Source organism: Lycium barbarum, chromosome 10, assembly GCF_019175385.1.
Source record: "Lycium barbarum isolate Lr01 chromosome 10, ASM1917538v2, whole genome shotgun sequence".
Lineage (NCBI taxonomy): Eukaryota > Viridiplantae > Streptophyta > Magnoliopsida > Solanales > Solanaceae > Lycium > Lycium barbarum.
The window spans coordinates 4,258,274-4,266,970 of NC_083346.1; the positions used below are offsets into that span (position 1 = coordinate 4,258,274).

Genomic DNA, 8,697 nt, shown 5'->3' on the forward strand with positions numbered 1-8,697 from the left:
GATACAAGATGATATCTTGTCGACAATATTTTGATACAATATATCGCGCAATATTGTATAAGATTGTGAGGATTTGATTTCTACATCTCTTAAAGCATGTTAATGTAGAGATAATTACCAAGTAAAATGATGCATCTTGGTAAACGTAATGTTTATTGGGCCAGCAGTCCAAACATCAGAAAACGTCACATTATTTATAATGATGGAAGTTGTCACAACCTATATGGCTTACTTGACAAAATTTATATGAAAATCCTGAAGGATTTAAAATGCCTAAAGCAATTAGCTCAAAGTCTCGAGAGATGTATTCAATCAGATTAAAAAGATCGTTGTATGGTCTAAAACAATCAGGGCGCATGTGGTACAATCGCCTCAGTGAATACTTGGTAAATGAAGGTTATATAAATGATGTCATTTGTCCATGTGTTTTTATTAAGAAAACAAAATCAGAGTTTGTTATAATTGCTGTTTATGTTGATGACATAAACCTAATTGGAACTCCAGAAGAGCTCTAAAAGGCAATTGAATATTTAAAGAAAGAATTTGAGATGAAAGATCTAGGAAAAACAAAACTGTCTTGGTTTGCAGATTGAACATTTGACAGATGGGATCTTTATCCATCAATCTGCTTATACCGAAAAGGTTTTAAAACGATTTTACATGGACAATGCGCATCCTTTAAGTACTCCAATGGTTGTTCGCTCATTTGAAGTGAGTAAAGATCCGTTCCGACCTCAAGAAGAAAATGAAGAGCTTCTTGGTCCTGAAGTACCATATCTTAGTGCAATTGGTGCACTTATGTATCTTGCTAACGCTACAAGACCTGACATAGCGTTCTCTGTTAATTTGCTAGCAAGATATAGCTCTTCTCCTACACGAAGACATTGGAACGGAGTTAAGCATATATTGCGATATCTGAAGGGAACTAGCGATATGGGTCTGTTTTATACTAACAAAGGTAGTACAGATCTTGCTGGTTATGCAGATGCAGGTTATTTATCTGATCCACATAAAGCTCGATCTCAAACAGGCTATTTGTTTACATGCGGAGGTACTGCTATATCATGGCGATCCACAAAGCAATCCATTGTTGCTACTTCTTCGAATCATGCTGAGATAATAGCTATTCATGAAGCAAGTAGAGAATGTGTGTGGTTGAGATCAGTGATACATTTCATCAGAGAAAGATGTGGCTTGAAGTGTGATACAAAAATACCCACAGTATTATATGAAGATAATGTTGCATTCATAGCTCAATTAAAAGGAGGATTTATAAAAGGAGATAGAACGAAGCACATTTCACCAAAGTTATTTTTCACACATGATCTCCAGAAGAATGGTGATCTTGATATGCAACAAATTCGTTCAAGTGACAATCCTGTAGATTTGTTCACCAAATCTTTGCCAACTTCAACTCTTGAGAAAATGATATTCAAGATTGGAATGCGAAGACTTCGACATCTGAATATTGGTCTTCGTCAGGGGGAGTGAAATACGTGTTGTACTCTTTTTTCCTTAACCAAGTTTTGTCCCATTGAGTTTTCTTGGTAAGGTTTTAAACGAGGCAACTCTCAAAGCGTATTACTAGATATGTGTACTCTTTTTCCTTCATTGAGACTTTTTCCCACAGGTTTTTTCCCAATAAGGTTTTTAACGATGCACATCATCTATGGACATCCAAGGGGGAGTGTTATGAAATATATTATGAATGTCCAATACACAAATATAATGTTTCTCCTCCACCATCTTAATGGTTCCTCCATTTTCCTCCACCATCTTAATGGTTCCTCCATTTTCTCATATATTGAATTCATATGTAGCACTATAAATAGAGGCATAAGTTTTCATATGAAATATACTTGTAACACATTTTGGAAGAATAGTAAAAATCTCTCCTCTTTTGTCATTCTATTTCTATGGTTTTCATCCTTTAATATTGTGACTCTTTTAGCTTCATTTTATAACAATTCTCTATTAAAACTGAACAATGGATGTGTAGTAATCCCTGTACCTCTTTAGATTCACTATTGTGTTTTTATACATATACACTAGACATCTTTAAATTTTGCCAAGTAGGAGTATATAATTTTGTAAATATAAGCGGGATAGAAATTATAAAGTTTTAAGCATAAAGATAAAAATAAATGACATTGAGAATTAAGTTGCTATAGTACCATAGAGTCATGGATTAACGGAGGAAGTAGACACTAAAGTAGCATGTGTAGTCATAAAATAATGTTAATGCATCAAATGGTGCGATCTCTAACCTTATTTCTAATACAAGTTCTCAATTGGAGGTAACTGCCAAATGCAAAGAGCAACAGTTTTTTTAGAGCAACAAAAATGATTTTTGGTTTGCTCGATAAGTTGAATGTTTTCTACTTAGAATCATAAAAATTGCATATTCTGTTGAATGTGTTAACTAGGGGATTACATGGACCGGGTTGGTTCGGTTTTTTTAAACACCAAACCAAACCAATTGCATCGGGTTTTTTTTATTTATACACCAAACCAAACCAATAAAATTCGGGTTTTTCAACCTCGAATTTTCTCGGGTTATTCGGTTTTCTCGGGTTTTTCGGGGTTTTTTTTGGAATAGTTTTGATACAAAGTATATAACTTTTACTTCAAATATTTCTTTAGTCCTAGTAAGATACAACTATATAATTAAGGTGTTTCATAAGAAAATAACACAAAATGCGAGAAGAGTGATGACATTGTAATAAAATATTCAACAAAAGATAATAAAATCGGTTAAAATAAATATTGCTAAATAATAAGCCATAAAGAAAATGGCCATAATCTAAAAGTACTAAGTCATGCTAAAATAAGTACGGCTAATAAGTATTAACTACATGACAAGAAAAAAAAACTTAAGTTATGTATTTTCACTCTCTAAACCAATTATACAAAACTAAAGAATAGATATCCGACATTTTTTTCATTCCTTGTGGTAAATTGAATTTCTTTTGTTAGTATTAGTGTTGAGTTGGTTTTGGTGGACTTTATATGAGTTACTAACATCCATAAGATATAAAACTTATTGATATTCAAAATTCTAAGTTCAAGCTTGAATAATATGATAATAGATAAAAAACTACGAAAAAATTAAGAAATATTTATAAATTACATTACAAATAAATATTTTTATGTATAAAATATTTTTAAAATTGAATACATGTAATGTCGGGTTGGTTTGGTTCAGTTTGACTTTTTTTAGCTAAAACCAAACCAAACCAATTATGATCGGGTTTTTTTTTTCAACACCAAACCAAATCAAACCAAACCACTAATCGGATTTTTTTCTCGGTTTGATGCGATTTGTCGGTTTACTTTGTGCACCCCTAATAGTTTTGTTAACTTAAAAATTAATATACACACGGATCAGAAACAGAATGATGAACATTAACTTGCTTAGGCTATGTGATGCTTATAAGCATTTTCCATAGCACCTTCTTTACTTTACTAATTGAGTTTTGCTCCAATGGTATCATGGGTTTTTCTTTCAACAAAAGCTAATAAGATTTCTTTGTTTCTTGTCACACATTTTGTAAAGCTTTAATAGCCTCTGCAACTTTTTACTGTAGGACTGTTCCCTATTTCACCAGTGTCTCACGTTGGCAAATCCTTCATTGTTGCTTGGATGGTTACTAATTGAATTTACATTTGGAGACCTATACAAGAATCACACATGTATCATTACTAAGCTGCAGTAACATCAGACATGTAAGATTACAATTTAAATATACTTCATATCCATCTTCAAAATAGCAAGCACAAAAACAAATGATGTTTTATACTTCATGGAGAAGGTAAAAGGAAAGAGTTCTCAATCAGTATATTCAATTCAGGAAAAACTTTACCATATAAAATGTGCATAGAACCAAACACAATATAATATGCAAATGAAGTGAAAAGTTGATATGTACAGCAAAGCAGAGGAACGCCGTGTTATACAGTCAAGTTCCCCGACCTTGGAATCTATAATCGTTAATGAATAGACACAGAGAAACATGAAATACTAACCAAATAAATGTCGAAAGAGGATATTTTCCTCGGCGAGTACCTCCTATGTTGGTTTCTTCACTGCATTCTGTGCCATTAGAACTGAAGCTGCGGGGAAAAAAGAACTGAAAACAACCCTAACGGTAACTTGGTAAAAGAATAGGGAAAATTAAGCGATAGTTCGGCAAGAAAGCCTTTCCTCAATAAAACCTTTTAAAGCGGGGAATGGTGATCAGAGGGGCATAGAAGATCAATGAAGGGGAACGTACATAGGTATAGAGACAGGAGAGTGAAAAACTTGGGGAAAGTGAGAATCTAAAAGTTGAAGAAAGAGGAAGGCGTTTAATTCAGTGAAACAGACCTGAAACAGTGAAAGTGAGGGAAAAGATGTATTTGTGGGACAATTAAGAGACGTGACGCTTCAATAATTTTTTTTAACGCACATCACATGAATTAATTCTGGAAAACAGCAAAAAAAAAGAGGGTAAAAGATGAATCCTAATCCTGGCATAGCAGAGCGACACGTCACCGGCCATATGTCCTGCAATTATATATATATAGAGAGAGAGAGATTATTAACTGGAGGTTGAAAATGTTGATATTGTTCCCTTCTCAAAAGCTCTTATCACCCTCACGATAGTCATTTTATTATAATAACAATTTTTGTATCCAGTCAGAATATTCATCAAACTTACCATTTAAAAAGAATCAACAATTAAAAAAAATAAAAATTCAACAGAGGCTACAAAATGATTTGAATTAAGCAATGATTGCTTAGCCAACAAATCAGCAATCTAGAAGAGTGATTGGAGATGAATTGCAAAACCATGAAAATGAACAAACCGTCGAACCAAGAAAAATATATATAATTGTGAAATAGCTAAAAAAAAAAATATACAAAGATGTATCGATCACTGACAATTGCATACTACAGAGTGGGAGCCATGTTAGTTTACGACATAATAACAAAAAGACAGCTTCAGTCACACAACTAAAAGGTTGAGGAACTCAGAGCTCATGCCGAGCCAACCCCTTAAATTTCTGATCTTTCTCTTAGTTTATCTCTCTTGCTTAACTTAACCCCAAAAGCTTGCAAATTTCAACAGCTTCTCACGTGGTTTTTACTCTTTTTGGGCATTTGTTAGCTTTCGGCAACTTTAGAAAGAGTAGTTGCTAATAACCAAAAATAACGATACTGTAAATTGAAAGAATTAAGTCTCAGATTTTTTTCAATCCACAAAATTCAGTTCTGCAATAGGAAAGTACAAAAAAGACGTGAAAAATGAGAAATAGTTTCAAGCAATATTTTTCAATAAGCAAATATAGAAACCAAAAAGACTTATAAATGAGCTGAAAAATTAGTTTAAACAATTCATGAAAGAATGTTCTCAAACTTACCCTGAAAACATACACAAAGCCATTAGAGTAAGTAGAAGAATGACCCCATCTCTCAGAAGGATGAAATATGAAAACCCATCATTCTTGGATAACACTACCTTCTTATTTTGTGCTGAGAATTCACCACCTAAAGATCCTATTTTTATGTTCCTTCTGTATTTTCTCTCTTCCCAAAGTTCAAGAACTAAACTACAACTCATAATGGAGGAAAGCTGGTGAAAGGAAAAAGAAAAGGAAGAGACTTTCTTATGCCTGGTATTCAGAAACCTAGAAGAAGTCTCCTCCCCTCATGGCTTTCTTCTGCTCCTTTGATTCAATGAGATCCGTTTTAAACATTAATTAAATCCAATGATATAACTAATAATTAATGAAATGTCTGTTCAACCAAAAAAAAAAAAAAATTAACTTTCTACCGTTACAATTCTAAGGAAGAGGCTGGAGAAGACTAAAGCCTTTTCATATTTCATGTTCCTAGGAATCTTCTTCGTTCAATTAAGTAACGCATTTAACCATTTTTTAGATTTTAAAAAATAAGTTTAAATATAAATATTAGGAGAAAAAAGTCTAATCCACAAAAAATCAGGGAAAAAAGACAAATATAGATCAATAAGAAGGTATGTGTGGAGTAAGAAGCGGGGGTTATAGTAGGATATGTATGATAGACACTGGATTAAAAATGAGAGCATAGAGTGTAAGTTTAGAGCATTAGATTTGCTTAACTAATTTTTCCTTCAGAAATTACTACAGTTTAAAGAGAAACGACGGGCCAAACTATTACAATTTATAAGTGCTGCAACGAATCTAAATTCCGGGCAGAATTTGAGAACAATGGATACCTAGAAACAGGAAATACTAACCAAACAAATCTGAAAAACGGAGAAAGAGGTAATTTACCTTCGCGAGTAGCTTTCGCCAGGGATCTGTTTGTGGACAGGTTTCACAAAAAATAAGTAAGGTTAATGTATATGAATTCTATATTTGAAATGGATAAAAGGATTGTTGAGTGTTCATGTCCAAGGATATCTGCTAGCAGATCCTGTAATAATACATAACTGATTAATAACATGAACAGCAAATCTAAGGTTTCACGTAATTGTCCCCAATATTTTAACTTACCAATGTTCCTGAGACTATGACATACAAATCTGTTGGAGCCTCATTCTGGAGAATCACATTTTCCTTGGGTGGGTAGTATTCAACTTCCATTAACCTTAAAATCAGGAACAACACCATACTTGTTTGAATGAATAATAGTATGCCACAGTGGTATAGTACAAAACGGTAAAAACGATGGCCATGATCGGGTAACAAAAAGCATTGAAGAATAATTGGAGGATTTAATCCTAAATCTCAAATTGACGTGGAAAGAAAAATGGGTAAGAGAGGAAGGCCTAAATCCTAAATTAAGAGGATGAAGCGGCAGCCGGGGAGAGAAGGAATTGGAAGTGACGATCGAACCAAATCAAGGGAATTTGAGGATTTAAGAAGTGATTATTGGGCTTTTCTTTGTAGAGACGCTTTGTTTTTTTTTTTTTTTTTTTTTTAAAAAGGCTGGAAATTAGGGAAAGTTGCCAAAAATTGTGGAAAAAGATAAATGCAATTCCTGATTTTTTTAGAGCGCCACATGGCAGGCCATTATATATATATATATATGATTATAGATTATATATAGAGCTTAAGTTACTTGAGCATGTTGTAACTTATCTAATTACCATAACTAAAAACTGAAATAGATGTTATATAATTCTCTGCGAGTTTCAAGAGAAATTAATGAATCAAATGCCAAAAGATGCAAGCCTCGTGAAAAATTGAAAATGATAAAGATGCTACAAAAGCAATAGAATATCATAATAGAAGTGATGCAAAAGCAGGGGATGGAAAGCAGAAACAAAAATAATGATGATCAGAACCTTTCAAAGCCACAAAAAGATTATATTCATGTTAGAGCGAGAAGGGGTCAGGCCACTGGCCACAGATGCTCATAGCCTTGCTAAAAGGGGGTTTTTTTTTTTTTTTTAAACTATTGTTATGCTTTATTTCCGGTTACAATAATTTTTTACTCATTCTTCTGATTGGACATATACAAGGAAATGGGGAGATTGATGATGACGTCACACACCGTATTGGTGCAGGATGGATGAAATGGAGGCTTGCCTCTGGAGTGTTGTGTGACAAGAAGGTGCCACCGAAACTTAAAGGCAAATTCTACAAAGTGGTGGTTAGACCGACTATGTTGTATGGGGCGGAGTGTTGGCCAGTCAAGAAATCTCATGTTCAGAAGATGAAAGTGGCGGAAATGAGAATGATGTGTTGAATGTGTGGGCACACTAGGAGCGATAGGATTAGGAATGAGTCATCCGAGACAAGGTTGGGGTAGCCTCAGTGGAAGACAAGATGCGGGAAGCGAGGCTGAGATGGTTTGGGCATGTGATGCGGAGAGATGCAAATGCCCCAGTGCGGAGGTGCGAGAGGTTGGCCAGTCATGGTTTCAGAAGAGGTAGAGGTAAGCCGAAGAAGTATTGGGGGGAAGTGATTAGACAGGACATGACGCATTTCCTGCTTACCGAGGACATGACCTTAGATAGGAGAGTTTGGAGGACTCATATTAGGGTAGAAGGCTAGTAAGTAGTTGCGTTTATCCTTTCTTACGAGGAGTTATGTTGCTCTATAGTTTCTTGTCTCTTGATTTCTGCGAGTATCTATTGGTTTATAATGGTTTATAATGGCTTATTTACTTTCATTGTTTTCATTTTCATAACTGCTTTGATGTGTTTGCCCGTATCTGACCTTTCTTATGCTTTCTCTTGAGCCGAGAGTCTTCCGGAAACAGCCTCCCTACCTAAGGTGAGGGTAAGGTCTGCGTACACTCTACCCTCCCTAGACCCCACGTTGTGGGATTAACTGGGTATGTTATTGTTGTTGTCGTCGTCGTCTTCTGATTGGACATGTTAGAAGAGCGAAAATCAGTGAAAGAATGAAACCCAAGATGTTGTACTAGGCTGTAATAAAGTATTTACAAGAATACTTCTTTACTTGCTCTATAAATTTTAAGAGAAATATAATGTACATAATTCTGATATCGTAAGTTCATTGGCTTTTAGGTGACCGGAAAAGTCGTAATGCTTGATGAAATCATTAACCATATGCAATTCCTCCGGCCACAAGTTGGGGTATACAACTTAGGTGGCATCTGTTTTAGAATTTGCAAACTCAGCGTTCGAGCTTTGGAAAACTATTTATATATCTATTCTTGCCAAAAAAAAGGAAAACTTTAAAATATTTTCAACTTCAATT

The 8,697-nt window shown here is 34.4% G+C and overlaps 1 long non-coding RNA gene across 2 annotated transcripts; it reads right to left on the bottom strand.

Annotated features, from left to right (window-relative positions):
• Positions 1-3,200: 3,200 nt before the first annotated feature.
• On the bottom strand, positions 3,201-8,185 carry LOC132616046 (uncharacterized). Of its 2 annotated transcripts, XR_009572964.1 has the most exons (4): positions 6,520-7,956; positions 6,298-6,439; positions 4,027-4,546; positions 3,201-3,674 (listed from the first exon to the last, which is right to left on the bottom strand). It is a non-coding gene; the product is annotated as an uncharacterized LOC132616046 (long non-coding RNA). The 2 variants fall into 2 exon arrangements; XR_009572963.1 differs by having other exon boundaries at positions 4,027-6,439; positions 6,520-8,185.
• Between the last annotated feature and the right edge of the window lie 512 nt (positions 8,186-8,697).